The 23,933-nt window shown below is 29.6% G+C and overlaps 1 long non-coding RNA gene across 1 annotated transcript; it reads left to right on the top strand.

Annotated features, from left to right (window-relative positions):
• The first annotated feature begins 1,406 nt into the window (after nt 1-1,406).
• On the top strand, nt 1,407-22,805 carry LOC139425002 (uncharacterized). The gene is made up of 3 exons (XR_011636153.2): nt 1,407-1,517; nt 8,217-8,520; nt 17,579-22,805. It is a non-coding gene; the product is annotated as an uncharacterized LOC139425002 (long non-coding RNA).
• Nucleotides 22,806-23,933: the final 1,128 nt, after the last annotated feature.

The following is a 23,933-nucleotide window of genomic DNA, read 5'->3' as shown; positions in this document are numbered from 1 at the left end:
CGTTTGGTGATCGTATGACAAAAATCTTTAGATAGCAGTTAATCTTCAGCTTCACAATCTCTATGCGCATCTTTTTAACATTAAATTTTTCAAAAATTTGATACAGTTAAAAAGTTGTTATTTGTTAAATGCGTAGACATTTTAAGTTATTATTTGGAAGTAGTATCTCTAGTAATATAGGATCTTACAGCAACTTCAATATACATAATGATTCTTTTTATGTGACCGCAAATACCTGCAATTTGAGGTATTCGACTGGTTTCGACATCTTTTTTTCTTTTTAAATATTTATATAAAATTTTGAAAAACTGGTATTTCATTACGTGTAAAAACTTATAAAACTAGCAAAAATTATTATTATTCAGTGTGTTTCTTTCCACCTTAATTAAATGTTTTTTTCTTCTCACGCAACAGCCATGGAAAGTATCAAATTACAAATGTAACTATCGTAGCATACAATCATAAGTAGCACATAGTTATAAATTTGCTTATTCAGAGATAATTCCAAGCAAAAAATGATTTTAAGTAAATATTTATTACTTTTTATCATTTTATTTATTGATAGTCGAAAAAAATTCGAATTGTAAGGTATGAATTTTTTTTTTATTTTTACATAATTTCAAAGAAGATAAGTTTACAAGGCAAAATACAAAATTTGAGCGAAATCAGTCTAACAGTTCTTGTGAAGTCGATGCTAAAATCACGTTTTTTTCTTCTTTTATTAAGAAATTCGATTTCCATTCGACCGATTTTTTAATAAAATAATTTTTTAAATGTGTGCAAAAATTTTTCAATTTGCTTAAAAAGTTCTCGAGATTTAGTGAAATGTGCAAAAAATAAAATTGTCATTAAGGGATCCAAACTTTGGACCACTCTCCTGACCAAACTTTTGGGACACTATGTTTTGGGGGTCAAAAATCAAAATCCGTGAAAAAAAACCCAAAAAACCCCCAATTATTTAGAGAAAGTACGCTTTTGTGCCTGATCACGTAACTTGAAATATCGTCTGCACTAATTGAATATCATATTTGAGATCACCCCCTCAAAACCGTTAAGAACGAGTCCTAGAAAGAGAAGATCCGAACATTAGAAAAAAAATTATTCAATGTATTATTTAATTATTTTTGAGCGCACTGTATACTCAGTGCGCAAAATAAAAAACAGAGGACCCTGAATAACTATTGACCTAATGTTTCTGATTAATAATATACCTTGATCGTAAACGTGAAATTGAGATTGTAGACTGGCGTTATTCAAAATATATACACATTGTTTCAAGGTTACTGAGCATATTCAATCATTGAAAATGACGTTATAGAACTTAGTCAGACATAGAAGGACGTGAGAGTTTTTCGATAAATACAGCTGGTTTTGTTTTGAACCTTTATTTGTTTACTGAAACATATACTTACTGCTCTTCATCAAATAACTTCTTACTTGAAGGATAGATACGATTGAGTTTGTAAATTATACGTTTTTTTCTTTGATTCTAGAACCGTTTGTGAAATATAGACAGTGTGAGTAAGGTGTAATTTTAGCCCTCGATCCTAAAAAATTGTCATAATTTTTAATTAGTCCGTTCAAGAGGGACTTCTGAAAAATTAATTTTTCTATTTGGCTTAACATTAGGCATTGTATAAATTATGCTATAGACAATTATGTTTTCCCTAATATTTTCAGGATTTATTTTTTCCCAAATTTTTAAAGGATTCCTATTTTTTTCAAATGTTTAAAGGATTTATGCTTTTTAAAATATTTAAAGGATTTATGTTTTAAAATAGTTAAAGTACTGTACAATAGTGTTTGCTAGCTTAGAGCTTTGTTTAAACAAAAACAGGAGTTTATTGCACGCTCATTAATAATTAATTATTTTTTATTCGTTAGGTCTGTTTGTATTCTTGAAGCGTTGAGGGCCTCTAAAGTTTGTTAACTTTTTAGTTTAATTAGTATAATGACTTCACAATTTGGAACAGTTCGCTATCTGCCATTTCTAAATATGCTCCTTTTTATATTTTCAGACGATCTTTTTTAATAATTTGATTTATTCTGATTCTTTATTTTTATAACATTTTAATTAATAATGTATCAGGTATTTTATTGTGCTGTTATGTTTCATTGTTTTTTATTCATTTCTCCGATAAATATAAATTAATTAAAAAGCATATTGTCGTTCTTGTTTAATTGCGATTTTTCACATAGTTATATTGAACTTTTTTTCAAAATCATAATAATAAAAAGCGTAGATAGTAACATCTGATATAATATCTAATATAATATAAAGTTAACTAGTTTTTTAGTTAGTATTACAATTCAAAAACATGAAGTTAATTATGTTTTTGAATTGTTTTTTCTTCTTTATCCTTTAACATTAGTTACATGTTAGTTATCTGATGTTTGTTGCAGCAAATTAAAGTCTTTGGTATTATGTTTTGGACTATGAATAAATGTTTAAACATCTAAATAATTAGAGGGGGAACGAAGATGTCAACAGTATTTCTATTTTTTCCACAAAGGTTGGGAAAAAAGTGTTAAATTACAATATTACTATTTTTTCTCTCATTGAAGTTTATTTACTGGCATTTTCCTAGTGTTAAAATTTTTTTCTAGCTTTTTGCTTCATAGAGGTATATAAAATGGAAACAAGAACATCATTAGTTTTTCCGAAGACGAAAAAAAAAAAAAAAAAAAAAAAAAAAAAAAAAAAATAAAAAATCTACCTGATAGTGAAAAAAACAAAAACATTTCCCCCTGTTTACATTTGTCAATTTGTGTTTGTGAATTTATGTCTGTTTCAAGAATTTATGTATCTCTAAACTTGCTACGATTTAGTTAATACTGATTTTTACATAATCTGTTTTTTGAAAAATCCAGATTATTAAATGGTTATGATTATTATGATTTTTTTTGATATTTTCCATTTCCTTCAGATAAAAATAATGAATAAAAATTGGGAATGAAAAAAAATGCAGTTTTTATTCTTACGTTGATATTTAATGGCACAGTTTGGAAAATTGCAAACAGACATTTTTAAAATGTTATTCTTTCTTATTTGGGCACTTCATACAGGGGGCGTACGTCCTGACTGTCACTTTTCTTCGTATGCGCATGCACTGGACCTAAGTACATATGATGCTTTGCTAAATCTGAATATGTTTCCTAAATCTGAATATGTTTCTCACCCGTAAGTTTTTTTTTGATATAGCACACCGTACCGAGCAGCTCCCCGCTTTAGTTACGTATTCCAAGAGCTAGACTTTTTCTCCTTTCTATATTCTTTGGCTAAGTGACACAAATATTGCACATTATACCGCTAAATTATATGCAGCTTAGAAAAAAAAGTAGAAACAATTTTAACAACTTAAATTAACCCGTGTGGTAACCGGGTTTTGCAAGAATACTCCCAACGTATCCCCATGCGTGTCATACGAAACGACTAAAATAGGGCAGGTTCTCCAAGTTGGGGTTGGGTGCAGGGTTTAAGCCCTGCCCCAGAGAAACAACTACGGTTCAGGAATCTTAAAAAGTAAAAGCCGGTCTGCCCCTACGAAGACGACCTGGAACGGAAACGAACTTGAAAATCGAAACTTGGAATGTTCTCTCCCTCTACAGGAGTGGGGCTCTGAGAAATCTCAAATGTTTTGGAAACCTATAATATCGACATTTTAGCCATACAAGAGATTAGATAGCTTGGAAGTGGAATCCTAGAGAAGAAAAAATTTAATGTCTATTACAGTTGCCAGGAATAGTCTCACACCTTTGGTACAGGTTTTATCGTTAACAAGAGATTAAACACAGAATAATTTACTTCAAGCCTGCAAATGAGAGAATCTGTAAATTAAGCCTGAAAGGCAAACTTCAGAACCTTAGTATTGTGTGTGTACATGCACCAACAGAAGATAAAGACGAACCTGATAAGGATGATTTCAACTACCTTCTGCAACAGATAGCTATGACGATTGCCCTCAAAATAACATTAAAATGGAAGTTGGCTACTTCAGCACAAAGATTGGGAAGCAAAAGATTAGAACGTTTGTCGGGAAACAGAACCTGCATGACGTTAGCAACGACAACGGCTACAGATTGCTTTTGCTTTCTCAAACCACGCTGGAATAGGAAGCTCTATGTTCCCATATAAGAATACACACAAGGTTACAAGGAAATCCCCAGGCGGAAACACAGTAAATCAGATTGACCATGTCCTCATTGATTGTAAGCATAAAAGCAGTCTTCTTGATGTGTGCAGCCAGGGAGGAGCTAACGGAGACTCTGACCACCACCTTATCGTATCCAAGATGAGATATAAATTGAGGAGATCATTCTTTAAGAAGAGTGAATCAAATAAATACATAGATATAGATGGACTTAAGAATCCCGATGTTCGACGAAAGTATAAGGAAATTCTAAGATCCATACTACTGATAAAAGAATGGTAGTGGTGGATGAGAAGTTCTTCGGCAAATCATCTCTGACACAGCTGAAGAAATTCTCCCTGAATTGAGAAGTAACAAGCAGAATGATTTTTATGACTAAAAATGCAGTGAAGCCACGGAAAGAGAAAACAACGCATATAAACCGGTGATTCAAAAACAAGGAAAAAAATTACAAGGGACTGAGAAAACAGGAAAAACATCTGCATAGAAAAAAAGTGGTGCTTTTTGGAATAGAAATTTAAGGATATTGAATGCTTTAAAACACAGAAAGAATCAAGAAAGTAGTTTCAACTTATCAACAACCCTAGAAAAGGACTTTAATCAAAGAGTGTCTATTTGTAGGATAAAGAATGGGTGGCTTGCTTTTGCGGAAAACCAGAAACACCCGGGCGCTGAAGAGAATAAAGATAAACCACATGGCAGCCATAATCCAAAACCGAACAATTCTAACCTACATGGAACTGTGGATGTCTAAGCTGATGAGTCCGATAAGCCCTGTCTTTTTGAAATTGAATTGGTAATAAAAAGGTTGAACAGTAACCAATCTATTGGTCCAGATTGAATTAAAGCTGAGCTTTTGAAGTTCAGAGATTAAAGACAGCTAAGGGCAATCCAGGGCGATCCAGAATCATTTGTAGAGCGTGGGAACAGGAGGTAATGCCTATTAATACAGGAGGTAATAATTGTGTGAATACAAAGCTGCTACGTTTTCCTTTTAGTTGTCAGCATTTGCATATTAAATTGCTGCTATCTCCTAAAATTTGAGGATTAAAGAAATTATCACAAATTATGATGCAAAACACTAGAAATAAATCTGAAAAAAAAATACGCAAGTTTATTTAGCTACATATTTACATTTGGTTTTTAATACAGTTGTGAATTAACACATTTTACAATTAAATACACACTATACAGTTATACTTGCAACTTTTATTTCGGAAAAGTTAAAGATTTTTTCATCTCCAAATCTATTCGAACATTTTTAAACTTTCATTAGCATTTTAATACTCAATTAAGAAAATTTCTTTATATTTATATAATTATACACTTAGTATTAAAGTATTTGTTAAATTTCATACTTCTAAAGAGGCAGTGTAAGATTTTGCACCTGTGCTTCACAGTTTCCTGGTTTTTGAAGATTTATTAATGTACACATTGTTTGGCTGAAATTCCATATAAATGTGCAATAGAACACAAAATGTAAACTGAACTTAGATTTAATACAATTTTAATTTTCCACAATAAATTAAGTCATAAAGGCATGTTTTGGAATATTTCACAGGTTACAATATTTAAACTTTAAAAACTGAGAGCTGAACTTTTGGAGAAATTCAAGACAAAGTAAAGCTCTTATTTTCAAATTACTTTCAAGCTTATAAAAATTCTGATGAAGTATGGGTAAATTGCAAAATCCAGAGCATTACATAATACTAACATTAAATTTTAGTATCTAAAATATTTCGTCAGTTTTATTTTAGTCAAATTTCTGTACTTAAAGTTTGAAATGTGAAGAATCTCAATAGCAACAATTTTTAAAATTTATGATTTAGAAGGATTTTTATTCTTTATTGACATTTCTTTATTTTAATATCGAATCTGAAATTCTAAAAAAGACCACGCTTATAAGTCAGTCTGTTAAACGTTTGATTTTTCTATTGTGATATCTTTATTTTACTATGATATATTTCGTTTATCCCATCAAATGGAATATATTCAAACTTTTAGGCTTAAAAATTTCGTGTTCATTATGCATTGCTTCAGAAGTCATTTAAAGTAAATTCGCTTTTAACGTTGAAAAAGAAAATCCAGAGTATAAATTTTATATCTAATCTTCCAAAAGCAAAAATTTCTAGATTTACAAGACATTTGCTTTAAATTTTTTTTTTAAAATTTATATACCATTCAATATTTTCAAAAGACTGAATATAAAACAAACTTTATAATTCTACTTTAGTTCGAATTTTCTTCGTTAAAGTTAACTGTTTTTTAACTTTTTTTTAAATCGAATATTAGTTTATCAATAATTTTACAATCTATAGAAATTTCTTATTCTAAGGATAGTTTATAATGGTTAACTTATCTTAAGAATCTTAGCTTCTGAGTCAACAAGTCAATGGTTATTTTGTCAAGTGGTTAGTTATTGCATATTAGTGATTAGTAAGAAAATGTTAAAGTAACGAAATTCCTGAGAGGCTCATCAATTGCTTATTAAACATAAATCAGCAGACGTTTTAATTAACAAGATGGAAAATAAAGCAACGATATTTTATTTTGCAAACTACGCATGATTTTACTCTATTGAAATTAAAGACATTCTTCAGTCCGTAGGGACTGAATTGTATTTTTTGTGAATTTTGTTGCAAAGAAATTATATTGACCTCAGAATATAAGATGAAATTTTTATTATAAAAAATATATAATTTAAAATAAGTCACGTTTAGAACAAAAATTTGCTTTGAAATAAAGCTTATGATAAATACAATTTTGGTATCTAGTTTCTCTCAACTGCAAAATTAGAAATGGATTTAAATCTTTTAATAATTAAGTGCTTTGAATTTTAAAAGTTAGACACGCTACAAAAAGTTGTTCCGAAACCTTTTTAGCCTAAGAGGGCAATATTTTTTTCCATCTCTGCAAATGATTTCTAGAGTTACAAAAATTTTAAATCTCATTTTTTGTTTAATTTTATAACAGTCTGATATTTTCTAATTACGCAAGTATAAATATAAGATTTTAATATCTTAAATGAATTTGAAAGATTCAGTTACTTACAGGCATGTAAAATGTATTTCAAAATTCTAATCAAAGTTTATAAGTTGTGCAGTTCGAAAGTAAAAATCTATATTCTTTTAATTGCGCTATTTGTATGCATTTACTAATTTTACTTTCTGACGTTTTTAGCGACTGCAACGTTTTGGTTCTTCCAGTTCTGTTTACGTCCCAAAATTCAAATCATAATGAATATTTAAATTTTTAAGCGCTTTGTTTGGAATCTGTTCTGCAGGTTGGAGAGAAAGCATAAACAGTGATCATTAAGTGAACCTGCGTCGAGTTCTGCGTTGTGCCAGTTGACATTACTGTAATACTACAGGGAGGCTTAGACTGCATCGCATTGCTCATAGAACTAAGGAACGAAAGCGAAGAATATAAGTTATAACGATTGACAAGTAAAAACAACTCGAATTACTACTTCAAACAGCAATATTTTTTATACCCATCATATTTTAAAATCTAGCGTATCCTTATACTTTAAATAACCTTATTTGATTCTATTCTAACCTTATTTGATTTGATTCTTATTTTTTTGATTCTATTTTTCTCCAAAAACATTGCTTGACTTAAACAAAATAAACTTCAGACAATTCCTCTTCATATAATGAAAATTTTAAAAACACATACTAAGTCATTATTTTTATTAATTTTAAATTTAATTCCCATTTTTGAAAGCAAAATCTTAAATCTAAGCCTGTTTTTAAACCAAGTTACTTTTTTTTTATATTTAGAACTAGCCGCCTCCGGAGTTCAATTGGTCCACCTTTTCATATAAATGTCTCTTTGTTATCAGAAGTATCGTGGTGAATTTGTTATTAAAATGTTTAGTATATATGCTAAGATGGTATATGCTGATAAATCAGCAATTTTGTCAAAATCAAACAATGCACTCATTTGCTATTAATTATTATGCGATTCAATGATTTTTATTATTGTTGTTACTAATGTCACTTGCCAATACTAGCAAGCCTTCTATGGGAATAAGGCAGTAGGTGTGTTTTTCTTGTTTTTCAGTGCCGCTATCTATGGCTAGGAATGCAACTTCAGTCACACATCACAGCCCGTTTTACTGGGAGGACCCATTCATACTCCATTCATTCATCTACAGATTGTAATTTTGACCTGAACCAGAGAACAATCAATCTCCAATTCAGAGATCTCAGAAGTATAATCTATTATGGGAACATGGAAGACTTTGTGATACGACAGACTTAACGTGCATCAAACTCACGACCTCTTTGACACGTGACCAACGTCCTACCAATCAAACTAACCCGGCCTAAAGGAGAGTTATTTTGCTTTAGCAAATGGCAAGTAGGTAAGTTCCAACTGTGGTAGAGCTGACAAGTAGGAATAAGGGTACCAAAGTTCAAAGTAGGTAATAATTTTTGATTTGTAGCTGATTCTTCGTTGAATGTCGCAATGGGTTATACATATCCCGTTAAAATGAATTTTTAAAAAAAATCAATCACACAGACAAAACGCAAGAACTAATTTTGCATGACAATATACAAAATTTGAATGAAATAGGTTGAATACTTTCTGAAAATCGAAACTTAAAAAAGTTGTATTTTTAAAATTCAATTTCTAAGATATTGCATTTCAGATGCAAATATTAAATTCAACCGATTTCGCTCAAGTTTTGCATTTTGCCATGTAAAATTAAACTCTTTAAAATGAGTAATAAATTGTATACTTTACAATTCAAAATTTATGCGGCTATTCACTATGTAGCTTTATTTAACAATTTTTAAACTAACTTTAAAGACCAAATCAAACACTTAACAGAACACTATACGTTTAAGTATTTAATTTTAGATTCTATTAATTAAAAGTGTTAACTATTATACGGTTATATGGTAACATGGTTATATGGTTATTTCTCCGTAAACAGTTTTAGTTCCTTCCATTTCATAATAATATAACTCTTAAAAACATTGGTCGTTGCTTCTGTAGATTCCTTATTTTAAGTATTATAATAAGGTTAAATTTTTTGAAGTTACAACTCTGAAACCAGAAAATCAAATTTAATATAAGTAAATAATAATTGTTTCTTCTTATATACAATAAGATCAAACTAACTTAATTACAACTGCAGCCAATCCAGTTTTATTTCATCAACATCTCCTTTACCACACAGAAAAAAAAATTCCGGTTGAATTACCGTACTTGCATGGTAATGACGTTTCTGGTAAGACAACCATAATTCTGGTATAAAGAAAATAAACGTTATTGAAAACATTAATTTGATAATTTTTCCATTCATATAGTAACGCGTTACCGGTAATTCTGGTTTTCAAAATAATAGTTCTTATTTCTACATATTTAGTGAAAAATGCAAAATTGAAAAATAAATTTAACCGAATAAATTATTTTTAATGGCATGCTCTGAGGTATCATGCTAAAATTATATTTACCAAATTTTATCACATAAATAAAAAAGCCATATTGTATTATTAATTTTACCAGAAATATTACCAAAGTGTTTCCTTTCAAATTACCGAGCTTTTTAGTGTTCCGATAGAGTCAAAAACGGGGTACATTTTAACATATTCTGTTAGTTTTAACCATACTTTTTTCTTAGTTTAGTGAAAGCTATGGTATTTTTCTTTGCATTCTTCCTCGTCCTCCATAAGGAAAAAAAAATTAAAACCATTAATTTTCTGTGGTTCTGGATAACAATTAATTTAAGCATAGGTTCTTTTAGAAGAACATTCATTTGGTTCCCAGAAAATTCTATTTGTTTTGAATAACGAAATTTCCATAGATCTTTAATTACGAAAGGTAATAATTAGCACTTTTCCTTTTAAAAAAAGACCCGGGGAAAATGTCTGTGAGTTTTAATTAATGATAAACTCTCTTCAATGAGTTTCTAAAAATAGATGAGCTCAATTGTATGATTTTTACTTGCCGTTCTGGAGAAACCAGTATTTTTAACAAAATGAATGATAAATGGAACAGATTTTAATCGCATATGATATTCAGTAAAAAAATATCACGCCTCTTCAATTTTCTTTCTTTCTTTTTTCAAGTCCCACTTAAGAAACAGAAAGTGCATTAATGTATATCTGTTGGTTTGTTCCTTGTCTATCATTTTTGTTCAAAAATATTCTTTTTTCATTTCAATGAATCAGCTTTAACCCGTTCACGAGTGCACTGTTAAAAAATCAGGATCAAATTACGGTAAAAAGTACTGGCATCCTCAATCTAGCATCCATAAAATTCCTTTTACCACAAAATCCATTTTTACATTAAACTTTGTACCGTAATTTTTACTGTATATATTCATTTTATTGCAGTGATTTAATGATTATACAGTAAATATTACCGTAAAAGGGATCATGTATTCGATTTTTCGTTCCAAAACATTTTACGGTAAAAATGGATATGGGATTTACTGCACTGGTACTTTTTAGCGTAATTTAATACATAATTTTTCACAGTGTAGCTTTTAGTTTTTTTTTTTTTTTTTTTTTTTTTTTTAAATAGTTTTAAAAAAGAGTTATTGTCTTTTTAATTCAATCGTTTACACTAAATTTGCGTTTCGGTAGAAATTTTAAACAAACAGGGCTTGAATTGATTGAATAAATTTAAGCCTCAGCTATGCAAAAAGAGGTAAAAGTAAGAAGCATTTCTGCAACAGCACCAGTTGTGAGCTCTAAAAATCACGAAATTACTCCATTTGTACCTAATTGTACGTTTGCGGCAATTTGGTCAGCAATGCTTACAAACCGCTTTTACTTCACAGAGAAAATTTTATCCAGCCATCAATTGTGTAGGCTTCAAACTTCTACTAAGTATCAACAACGTCTACAAGTGCTTCACGCTCACACAAATCACCAAGCACCTAGCCCCGTTATTCAGGGTTCTTACTTTTAATGGCAATGGTAGAAATACCACGTTATTTTGTACCTGGTCAGACGAGGGGAACAATACCTGAGCTTGTACCCTTCTCTTTAAACTTCCATACCACCACCAACGACAGCACTTACAGATTGTTGCGTATACGTGCAAGTTATTTTGTCAGCTATCAGGATTGAACTCACTACCCACAGCTCTCTCACCAGTGGTGTAAGCGGCAAGTCTTGAACCAAAAACGAAAAAGACTATGTTGGAATTTTGGAACGCACTAAGCCATAATATTGTTGAAATTTATTGCAACCATGATACGGTGCCATTCGCATTATCGTGCAAATTCATTAATGATTAAATGATAAATGAAACGATTAGATCTTAAACGGAAACATGGTTTAATATATAAACTTATTAATTCTACAGTAAGTTTTCACGATAGTACAGTTCATGGTACTGATATTATGATTGAACATTGAATCAATTACTTTGAGAGTATTGAAAAGAAACGAGAAAGCAAATAATAAAGATGTATCAAAGTATATTGGAGCCATTGAACTCATTTTCATATCAGAAAAATGTTAACTTGAGAACTTCATCTTAAAGCAACCAAGCCATAAGGCTACGTGCAAAGAAAGGACGTTTGAACTCAGAACTTTATTCAAGAGTCTTTTAAAAATAAAATAATTTAAAAACCCTTTAGATAAGTAAGGAAAAGACTATGTTCACTTTATTCTTAAAAGTTTTCTTACCTCTCTATTTTATAAGAAAACAAGCTTGAACACATTACCAAACTTCTAAACATGAACTTCATTACTTTAGTTTCTACAAAGAGCTCAGTTAGGTTTTTTATGTTCACTGATATTCCTGGAATGTCTCCTTTCAATCTTTACTAATATTCCCAGAATACATAGAAATGTATTTTTTAAGTTCATTTTTTTTCACTCAGTTTTTTAAAAATAATGAAAACGATGATTACGAAGATTTTCATCTTTGTTTACAGTTTTTATCCTAATCGTAACATTTCATTCTACACTGAGAAAGAAATTTTGATAAAATTATCGTACTGTATGGTAATGAATAGTAATTACTAAAAATTATGAAAAAGTATGGTAAAATTACTAAATTTTACGACATTTAAACAAATTTTATCTTATATTATAAAACATATTTTCTTATTAACTTCACCAAAATCATTACAGAACGTCTTGGTGGTATCATAGATTCAGAAATATAATAAATTTTACCATATTCTGGTTGGTTTGACTGCACTTTTTTTCTCAGCGTAGATTGCTATCCTTCCTTCCTGGGGAACTTATCTTTTTTTTTCTTGAAGATCTGGTGAATGAATGGCATGTTTAGTGTTTCTTATCTCTTTTTCCATCTTGTAAGCAAACTTTACCATTTCTTGAAACAATTGTGAGCTTACAGATCAGTTCTGCGATTTCAAATGGGACAACAATAAGATTATAATTCTTGTAGGAAAGAATTACAAAAAATAAAAAAAACAGCAAAATGGGAAGAAAACAGTGGTCTAAAACACTGGTCGACAATAACAAAATCAATACAAATTCAAAATAAATATTTGTTTACGTTATTAACGCATGCGCAATGAGAGATAGTGTCTGTGTTGGACCGACTGCTCATGCTGAGCTAACAAAAAAGTATTTTTTTTGCGTCAGATCTACGTCAACTTTCCGCTGACGCCCAGATAAGGCGTTAGTTCTAAGAAACCAGGCCTTGAGCTAACAAACCAGTATTTTGTTGGCGTCAGCGTGACGTTGACGTCCCGCTGACGCCCAGATAAGGCGCTTGTCCTAAGAAACCAGACCTTAAGCAGTGATTTCGACAATTAGTTTCTTTTCACACTTTACTTCTTTAACCAGCTAACGATCAACTTTTTATTCTACAATTATGCGACATGATGCGAAGATATAATATAAGAATGATATTATAAAAAGAGTGGTAGCACATGAAGTAGACGCTTTACCATTGGATGAACTTTTTATCCCAAATCCTTTTTCCCTTTCATAAGTAATTTGAAGTGTAGAAAAAATTAATTCAGGAAAATCTGGAGTGAGCCATGAAGTTTGAAATACTGAAAACGAAAAATTTTAAATATCAAAACAAAGCAAATTATTGAAGAGAACTTCCCCATCGCTTAATCCTAAGTTACCCTCTCATTATTTGTTATCATTTTAATACTTCGAAAATTTCTCTTCAGTATTTGGAACTTCATGGCGTATTTCAAGTTCGCCTGAACTCACTTTTTCTATACTTAAAATTTTAAATTGCTCATGGAGATGAAAGAGATTTTGCGATGAAACATTTCTGTCGCTTCTTTCTCTTAATGTTTAAAGAAGAAATATTTTGTTACGCTAGCTACCACAAAATTTAAGAAAGAAATCTTACATTTATTCTTACAAATACAAATTTGTAGCTTTATGTTACCAATATATCATGGTTGAGTGATCTGTTTTGTTACTTCAAAATACAAACTAAAATTGAAACAATTGTTGCCTTTTGTGAAAAGGAACTCTTCTTTTACGAAGGTCGCAGAAGAATTAATTGCATTTTTGCTTATACTTCACAGTTATCTTCTTATGGCTTTAAACAATTACTGAGGCGTTTTATGAAATAAAATTCTCAGTACCATTTTATACCAAGAAAATCTTTTTCCAAATCAATTGGCTTAGGAAAAAGCATTTCAAAAGAAACATGAACATATGCTTAATTTTTTTGTCATTTACGCATACTTGGGGAAAGAATTAGTACTAGTATAATAGCTGAAGTAATTAATGACAAAGAGTGGGAAATGTAAACGTGAACTAATTTATCACCCCTATCCTTCAAAATATCATTTTCTCTCAGATACGTAATAAATTTCAGCTCGACATACCTTATTTGAATAAATTAATGATGAATAGAAAACAAACAACTTATTAAATTGCATCGATATTGTAAGGATAGTAAACCATTAAATGCTCATTTGTAAAATACTCTTAATCAAGTAAAAAATTAAAAATAAAATTAATAATACGAGTTTAATATTTTTTGCAGCACTTTAAATTTACACATTAATTTTTATTTTAGAATCTGTTGCGAAGTTTAAAAATGTCACAAGTGGTCATTTGATGCCAATTTTAGAAATTTTGCAACCCTATATTGTTGCCTATAAATAATTTGGCAGTTACATAACTCAATAACGGCAATGCAAACTTGAATTTTCATTTTTTCAACTAATAAGAGTCAAATAACATGCGTTTATTGTAAAATCGGGAAGATTTTTTAAGTTCATGAGAGTATATATATATTTTTTTAACTTAAAGATTTTAAGCATACATCATTCTTAGAAAGATTGTTATTGGCTTTATAATACACTAAAAAAAAGTTTATTCGAAACTACTAGAATATGGTAAAATTCACCATGTTTTATTGCACGCAAAATTTAAATTTTTTATTATCACTGTGGTCTGTACAAGTAAAGTTATTCCATTCATTAAAGCTACCACAAACTTCTGTTGTTAATAAGCACGAATAAGCTCTTTGTACAAATATTATTTTCTCATAAATGGTGTGCTCTTACATTCCTCGCTTGTTTCTTTATTTATTTTTGTTAACATTTTTTCAATGATGTATTCATGACGATTTTGAAATGAGAATTTAATATAAAAGGCTTAGGACCATAAGTTCCATGCTTTCTAAAGGTGATATTTTTACATGTAAAGGTTTCTTAATATTGTTTACAGACAAATATGTACTATGAAAGTTTCCGAAATTACCATTATAAGACAATATAAGCATCTTATTACCTTCAAAGAAATCACGGGGTTTTCACAACAAAATGCTCTTACAAACAATTTAAAAATGCGGCTTATCGTTATACAGCCGCAAGCCCACCATATCTTTTCTAGCATATTTATTAGCCTCATTTAATATTCATGAAAAATAAACACCAATCAACTAAAAAAAATAATAAAATAAGAAATTTAACGCCCAAAGAAATTAGATAAATAGCTCCAGGCTCTTAAAAATATTCTTAAAGAAAAATCCTTTTTTAAATTGATGAAGGTTAAAACTGGCAGTTTTTTACTTCAAAATCTCTTACAAAGCTTCATATTTATTAAATTTTGTAGCGTATTTTCTGTTATAGAAAATGAGGGAAAACCTGCATAACTTTCTCATAATGAAAGATACTTAATTATAAGTTTGTTTACTTTATTTTTGTTTTAAATATTCTCCTGACGAAGCCGAAGTGAAATATTATAGTCATAAATTTAATCAAACACTAAGTCACACATAAAACAAAACTATACAAACAGAACTATCATATAACATACCGGACGCAAAATTTAAAAGGAACGCTTCGATAATTTTTGTTCTAATATTCGGAATTTTAAGATGCAATCTTAATAATTTGAGGGCCCAGGCCTAAATATGCTAACTAATTAAGACGGACGAAAGTTTAAGTGATGAAATCAAACACAAAGACGAACTTTCTCTGAATGAGCCGACTAGGTGGCCGAGTGGTTAGCGTGCCTGACTGCGGAGCCATTGACCGCGGGTTCGAATCCTGCTCAGGGCATGGATATTTCTTTCCCTCTCTGTGTTCTATGTCCTTTCCTCTTTGTGTGAATGTGACCCGCCCTATAAACGGATTTGTGGTTGTGTGACGTGGGCGACGCTGCTCCACCGTCGTGGTTTCGCCACAGGTGCCCACTGGGTAACGAGAAGAGAGTAGTAGTTCTGGCATTTCTGTAGCCAATGGGACAATTCCCAAGTAAAGAATATATAACCCCTATATATTCTTTGCCCCAAGTGCCCTCCATTAAAAAAAGAAAACTTTCTCTGAATAGACATTTGATTTGGATCATGTTTTTTTTCTACAATTGGCTAATTTTTGAGGGGTAGCTTGTAACAAACAATTGCCACTTTCTGGCTTCAGGTAATTCGGATACAATATCAAAAATACGAAATTCCATTGTTAAATAAAACCACTGTTGCAGATTCAACTTTCCCTAATATTTTTTGAATGGCTTCAGTGATTATCATGACATTTTTTGTTACATATTACTAATAATTTTTTAATTAATTTGGAATATTTTCCCTCTCTCTACGTTTAGTTGTTCGCGTGTAATAATAAAAAATCACGTTTTTCTATCATTTCAACCTTCAACGTTATGGAAATAGAAAAAATAGAATCAAAAATAATCGCGTGAAAAATCTCCGATTGTATACACAATGATCTACGTCGCACTTCACTTTTCCAGTGTATCATTCCCAGTAAAAACTCCTTTCTGGTGGAAAGTAGCAGGACTTGGTGAGCAAAATCAGTTTTCTAATGGAAATATGTGAAGTTGTGTTTTTTCAGATTGTACTGAAGGCTCTTGTATTGGGATAATCTCTAGTTTAGGGGCTCTAATTATACGCAATTTAAGCTGACTAAAATTATAGTATAAATTCTGAAGTAAAAACATGTGCTAGAAGCAAATAAGCAGCCTAACACAAACTATACGAAATCAAAAAAATCCTACAGAGAGAAAAAATTCTGATAAAATTACCGAACTGTATAGTAATGAATGACATTACTGGTAAAAAAAATTCTGGTAATAAAAACCAAAATATACGGTATTTAAATCATTCATTTGGTATTTTTCCGTTTATGAAGCAACGCCTTACTGAAAAATCTTATTCCTAAAATTTTACTTCTTATTAACATACATTTAGTAAAAAATTTACGAAAATGAAAAGTATTTTAATGAACGAATAAATGTTTTTTTTATGTCATATTCTAAGGTATCATCAGACAATTACCAAATTTCAAAACCTTTACTAAATTTTATAGCATGTTATGAAACAATATTTTATTGTTAATTTTACCGAAATCTTTACTTAAACGCTTCGGTAAAAATTGCCTAGCTTTTTGATCCCCCAGATCCAGAAACGTCGTGGTAAATTTCTTCATATTCTGGTAGTTTTGACCATACTTCTTTTCTCAATCACGTGTTATTTTTAAACTGTTTATTCTTACTCGCCCAAACGACATTTAAATTTATTAAACTCTAATACTAATATTTTTTGTTGTCAAATATTAATAATAATTATTATTTTTAGCATCTTTCTTAAACATAAATTTTTAATTCTCCAACTTGATATTATTAAACAACGCAGCAAAACATTAGCTGTAGAAATAAGATAAACCAACCATATTTGGAGCTATACGTTACTTAGAATTATAATATTGTTGATTTTTACATCTTCTTAATTAATGTAAACTTTAAATAGAAACAAAATCCAAAATGTGAACGACATTGTTTAAAAAGCTTCCGAGAAATGGAATTTTGAAAGTATGAATTTTTTGAAATTTTATTTGCCAGATATTCTAGAAATTTTCTATTTTATGAAAGTTAAATGCTTTTAAAAGATGTAAAAATATGTCTTTTTTTGTTTCAAACTTTTGATTATTAATGAATGAAAGAATAAATAATAATAAATAGTTACTTAAATTACTTTTTTGTTTTCAGTTATCTGACAAAAAATGGATTTTATAAATGTATATGTGCTTAAATACGCATGTGAGACCTGGACAATGACCCGTGGAGATGAAAATATGATAGCTAGATTTGAGAGAAAAATACTGCGAAGCATTTTTGGTGGAATAAGTAAAAACCTGGTTTAGAAGATCAAACACGGAACTTTACAAATATAAAGAACCTGATGTCATCAAATTTATCAAAATTCAAAGGATTAAATGGGGGGGGGGGCACATTATAAGAATGGAGGATAGCAGGACAACCAAGAAAGTTTTCATTGCCAGGCCAACAGGTACAAGAAAAAGAGGACGGCCAAACATCAGATTTTTAGACTGCCTTAAAAAGGACCTACAAGTTTTAAGGATTATAAACAGAAGAACCTTGACTAAGGGAAGAATGTCTTTTCATAGGCTTGTTGAGAAGGCCAAGGCCCATCCTGGGCTGTCGTGCCAAAGAGAATATGTTCTTAAATTGTTGTGAAATGTGTGAGCATTACAACTAACATCAACTTATTATTTGTCAAACATATTCAAAACTACCATTTGAACATTTAAGCCTCAATCTTTATGCGTAAAAATCTGGTTATTAGAGAAGTTATAGAGGGTAGTATTTTTTATACTTGTTCATTGTAAAAGAAACATAGTTCAGTTATCTCTCTCTTTCGCTCTCTCCCACTCTTTTCTCTCTTTATTGACTTATTTATTAAGCATATTTAATTATTCATGAATTTATTGATTCCTTAAGTCGATCGAATAATCTTCTTACTTCTTACATTGATTAAAATTCTGATTTACATCAATTTGCTGATTACAAAATTAAAGACTTCGCATGCATTAGTTTATAATTTTTAAAATATTAATAAATTCTTATATTTTAAAAAAAATTATAACTACTGTATTCAAAATTGGCTCAGTATTGCTGCATTTTTGGAACTTTTTAGGAAGCCCCTTGAGACATTTATTTATAAAAATAAATAAATAAATAAAAAAGAAAAAAAATTCCTCTATTCATCGTTTTTTTTGTGAGAAATATCGCTGATGAATAGAAAACATCTGTCTAAACAGCAAACAAAGAGTGAAATTCCTTTTTTATGGTTTCACAATTAAAGAAGCAATTCGCAATATTCTCAATGGCATTTACTCTATAAGAGTGTTTAAACAAGCTGGACAGATTAAACATTAGACATTTGCGAAAATAAATAAAACAAAAATAGCTTCACACTAATCACAAACCTGTACTTTTCCCAAATAATTGCGTCTCAGCGAAGCTGCTATTTCTGATGGCTACTTAACAAACTTGAAAGCTTAATTAAATTCTAAACGAATGCTAGAATAATCCTATTTTATTCGTAACATTCAGTTTTTTTTTATTTTGAAATCAATTGTGTTCTTTAAATATAGATTTTAATTGAAACAAATTTAATGACAATGCTTGGTATTGTCTATATTTGTTCAATTTTGCTTTTTAATAGTGAAATAAATAAATAATTTTTAACTTTTCAGCGTATGTAAAAATAGTATGTTAACTAAGAGATTGATTAGTTGTAATTTTGGAAAATAGGCTATTCGTAAAGCAAAAACTAAGCAATTTTCATTATAAAGTAAACTCCCCAAAGACGGAATTCACGAGGTTAAGATAGTTATCCGTCTTACACAGACGTATATAGTTTTTATAAAACATAAAGATTAAGAATTCTTCACATTATAGCAATCATATAGTCTAAAGAAACTTAAAAGAGGAATAATTATACATGAAAAATTAAATATTTAATTAATACAATAATAAATGACTTTTATGTTGCGCTGAGAAAAAAGTCTGGTAAAATTACCGTACTTTATGCTAATGTCATTCCTGGGTTAAAAAAAAATCATAATTCTAATAAACAAAAACAAAATGTACGACATTTAAACCATTTATTTGGCAATTTTTCTGTTCATATGGTATTAGTTCAATTTAAATTTTTTTTCAAAATGGTAACTGGTTTTCAGAATTATAGATCTTATTACCACACATTTAGTTAAAAATACAAAATTGAAAACCGAATCAATGATTTTTATGCCATGCTCTAAAGTATTATGATAAAATTACCATATTTTACCACATATCTGTATATATGCTAGTCATATTTTATTATAAATCATATTTTATTGATAATTTTACTAAAATCATTACGGAAGCGCTTCGATAAAATTACAGATTTCTTAGGTATTCCCATAGAGCCGAAAAAACGGTAAAATTTTCCATATTATGGTAGTTTTGATCACACTTTTTTCTCAGAATGTATTATTTTTCGATATGTAGTAAATATTATTTCAGTTTAGAAGAAGTACTTAAGGGTATTTTCAATATATTGCAAACAATATACATTATCATTCAGTTTATTTTAAGTAATTTGGAGCCAAAACTTTTTTGATGTAATTCTAAAGACTTTCGCAGTCATTAATTCTGCTTCCTTTTACGAGTATTCATTGAATTCAGTCAATGTCCGACCATATTTTTCTTAAAATCAATATTTTGAATATTACCATCAAGCCTTAATCTTTCCTGAAAATTCATGTTTAATGGTAATATTAGGACTAATAAAAATTACTGACTAAATGTAATATTAAATTAATGCAGGGGTCATAATTTTTTCTGAAACGCGTATTCATTGAATCAAGCCAATGTCTAACTTTAACCCCATTAGGACAGGCGGATAAGAAAAAACGCTTCCGCAGGTCCGCAAACTCTGAGTTCATAGATACTGAATAGTTCATTTTCGTACTAATAAAAGAGTGCAGTATTGAGATCACGTCCGCCTAATCTTGGGCCGCTAGAGTCAAAAGGACTTGTTTCGAATGTAATATCGTGGGCCGCGTATCGAGAATCGTGTGCTCACATATCGTGTGATCATGTGATCATGGATCATGTGATCATGTGATCATGAATCCTGTGATCATGGTCCTGAAGGTGTGAATTTTATATTTCTGAAAATCATCTTTATTTAAATTCCGAGCAAAATACTTTCAGTTCCATTACAACTACATCTTTAAAATTTGGTATTTACTTAAATTATGATAAGTTTATATGATTTAGGTGCACTTTAAAAAATCCGAATCAAATTACTGTAAAAAGTACTGGTACTTAGGGTACAGTAAATATTAAATATATTTATGGTTATTATTTTACAGTGATAATAACCATAAAATCATTGAATCACTTCAATTAAATAAACATTGCTAAAAAAATTAAGGCATAATATTTTATGGTAAAAAGGGATTTTACGGTAAAATGGATTTTGCGAATGATGCCCCAAAAGTGACTTTATATTCTAATTTGATTCGAAGGTTTTTCACAGTGTAGAATTTTATAAATCAAGCTGTATTCTGATATAAAAAAAAAAATTCGTATTTCGTACTTTCTTAATATTTCTATGAGTTTACCTTAATCACAAGAATGAATATTCTTTTTGTAGGTACGAGAGCTGCTTTATGCACTTCTTATCATTTTTCTGACTTAAGTTATGCATTAAATGGAGCAATTTACCTTAATGGTTAACCTTTATGATGTTATGATAATTTACCTTAATGATCTTAATACCTCTTAATAGATGTGTACTTTTGTTTTTTATTTGCAAACGAATTTTTCTGTTGGACATTTTATATCTGCTATAATGGACAACATTGTAATGTTTTCAAAATAAGAGAAACATAATATATATATTTCAAACTTTTTAATATCGTCTACACTCGATTAAAATTCCGGGTCAAATTGCAGTAAAAAGTACCGACACCAGGGTACATGTACTTTTTACAGCAAAATGATTTTTGACGGAACATGTAGCGGAATTTGACGCACGGTAGCTTTTACAGTAATAATAACCGTAAAATCACTGAATCACTCTAATTAAATATAGGGTAAACCAACCAGTGAAAGAACACTACCCAGTGAAGGAACAAGGAACATTTTATATATATTGATTAAAAATAAGAATTTGAACGTTTTTCTTTAGATTGATTGGTAACAATAGCTTACTGCCAAACAATAGGAAGTCATCTAGCAATGTTTTGGATTACCTTGTCACATAGACTTCTCCGGAAATTTTTTTTATTTTTGTTATTATCTCTGCGACACCTTGTTTCTTTGAAAAAATTCTAAGGTGAGTGTTTGTATTTATATGTTTGAAGTGGAATTAATTGCATGTAATAGTTTTATTTTTTTCACTGTGAAAAAGAGAATTCTAAATATAGTTATTGAAGTTACGTTTTACTTTTTTTAAGCCTCATACCATAATAAAGTATTGAGATTAATAAAGTATAATTATTCACTGAATCACCAAACGATGAAAAACCAGTGAAGGAACAAGTTTTCCTTTACTGGGTTCTTTTCTAAGTTAATGAAAATAAAAGATAAACTTTAATTTTCTTGTACCTTTAGTGATGTTTCGCATCAAAAGTATGATAAAAATACGAAAAACAACTTCTAACCAGTGAGGAAACAGGTATGTTCCTTTACTGGGCATAGATTTCCCAGTGAATGTTATAATTTCAAGAATAGGCTTGTTTTTAAATATTTGCATGGCTTATAAATTCATAAAGAGCATTAAAAAATAACCAAAATTAAGTGTTCCTTTACTGGGTGTTCATTTACTGGTCTGATATTAAAAAAGCTATTTTTTTTTAAAGAAAAAATTCTTTTTCTTATTTACTTAATATTTTTAGCCTACCTTAATCACAAAGTGAATATTTGTTTTGTTGTGACATTTTGTTTTAAGCGTTTTTTAAAATTTTTTTTAAAAGCATTTTTGGGCTTTAACTATACACGAAATAGGGTAATTTACGTAGATCTTAATGACTTTAAGACCCCTTAATCGATGTTTACTTTCGTTTTCTATTCACAAGCAAATTTTTATGTTGCATAAGGGACAATACTGCCATGTATCATTGCAAAATGAATAAAAATGTATAGTTCACTTTTTTAATATCTTTCATAGTGTCTGCAACATTCTATGCTGCGTGTGTCTCCATCTTCCTCTAAAAAGGAAGTTACCCGAAGTGTCACGCGCAAATCAAGCTAAACTTTTTTATACGATTAGTTTTTCGTTTATTTTTAACAGAAATAATGTTTTAAAAACATTTTACCTATTTTACATTGGTTTTAGAGAGATAAATGGTTGAAGAGTGGGCAAATATTCTTTAACGAACAGCAGAAATTTCACCAAATGTCCGATAAAAAATACAGTTAGAAAAAATCATACGAAACACACATTTAATCACGAAAAATTGTGAAAAATTCTCGTTAAAAGTCAATTTTAAACCATTTATTGCAGGAGCTCCAGTTGGTTACTTGCAACTCGAAGAAAAGTGAAGTGATTATGCGTAACCATGTGGTTTAAAACAGATTTAATTGGATATTTGTAAGCGCTGGCACGCTTGTATATCGAACCTGATTGGTTTTTAAATGAACAAATGACACGATTTACCCACGATGACGTCATTTGCAGGTATCCAATTCACTAAGATATTGTTTTCATGAAAAAGTGCTTGCAAAGTGCATAATAATGCCGGAACTTTTATATTTATTTCACAAATAACTCTTTTCAGGGGTTTGAAAACTCTATACTTAGGTTCCGCACTTTTAGTTTCATTGATTGCAAACAATATTTTTGAAAAAACTTTGTCAAATACACTTGAATATTGGAAAACACACTAAGTTTCTAGTTTTATAATATGTTTTAATACGAAACTTTGAAAAAAAAATACTTTTATGATTAAAAAGAAAAATAATGTCAACAATTTTAAATTTAAATTATGCTTTGAGTCAATTTACAAGTCGGAATATATTTGTATAACGTGTATCTCCGTTGTCATTTATCAATTTCTGACATCGAAAAATGCGAATAAAGGTATAAAGACACCTTATAAAGCAAAGCAGATAAGTAACAGTAAATTTATGATAACAGGGAAAATATAGATATGTAAAAATTAATTTTTCCGCATTAGTTGTGTTACCTAACCTAAGTTTCGAAATTACTTGAAAATTCATACTCTTTTCGCTTTCAATTATCATCAGCATTGTATGGAAACACTACAATTAATTCATTTAATATGTCTTGGGTAAAAAATCCGGCCTTTTGCATACATGATGATTATATTCGGATCAAATTACAATATAAAGTACCTACCTTTTTGATGCATCATCCGCAAAATGTTATACTTTAATTTTTACAACAATATTTATTTAATTAGAGTAATTTAGTGATTTTACCGTAATTATTATTGTAAAAATTACGGTTTATGAGATTTTTCGTTCAGTAACATGTTCCGGTAAGAAATGGATATTATGGTAAACGATTATTGCACTCTAG

The sequence above is a fragment of the Parasteatoda tepidariorum genome, chromosome 2 (assembly GCF_982258835.1).
Source record: "Parasteatoda tepidariorum strain Cologne lab strain chromosome 2, Ptep-v5.0, whole genome shotgun sequence".
Taxonomy (NCBI): Eukaryota; Metazoa; Arthropoda; class Arachnida; order Araneae; family Theridiidae; genus Parasteatoda; species Parasteatoda tepidariorum.
Note: the sequence above shows the minus strand (reverse complement) of the source record. Positions and strands in the feature narration are given on the sequence as shown.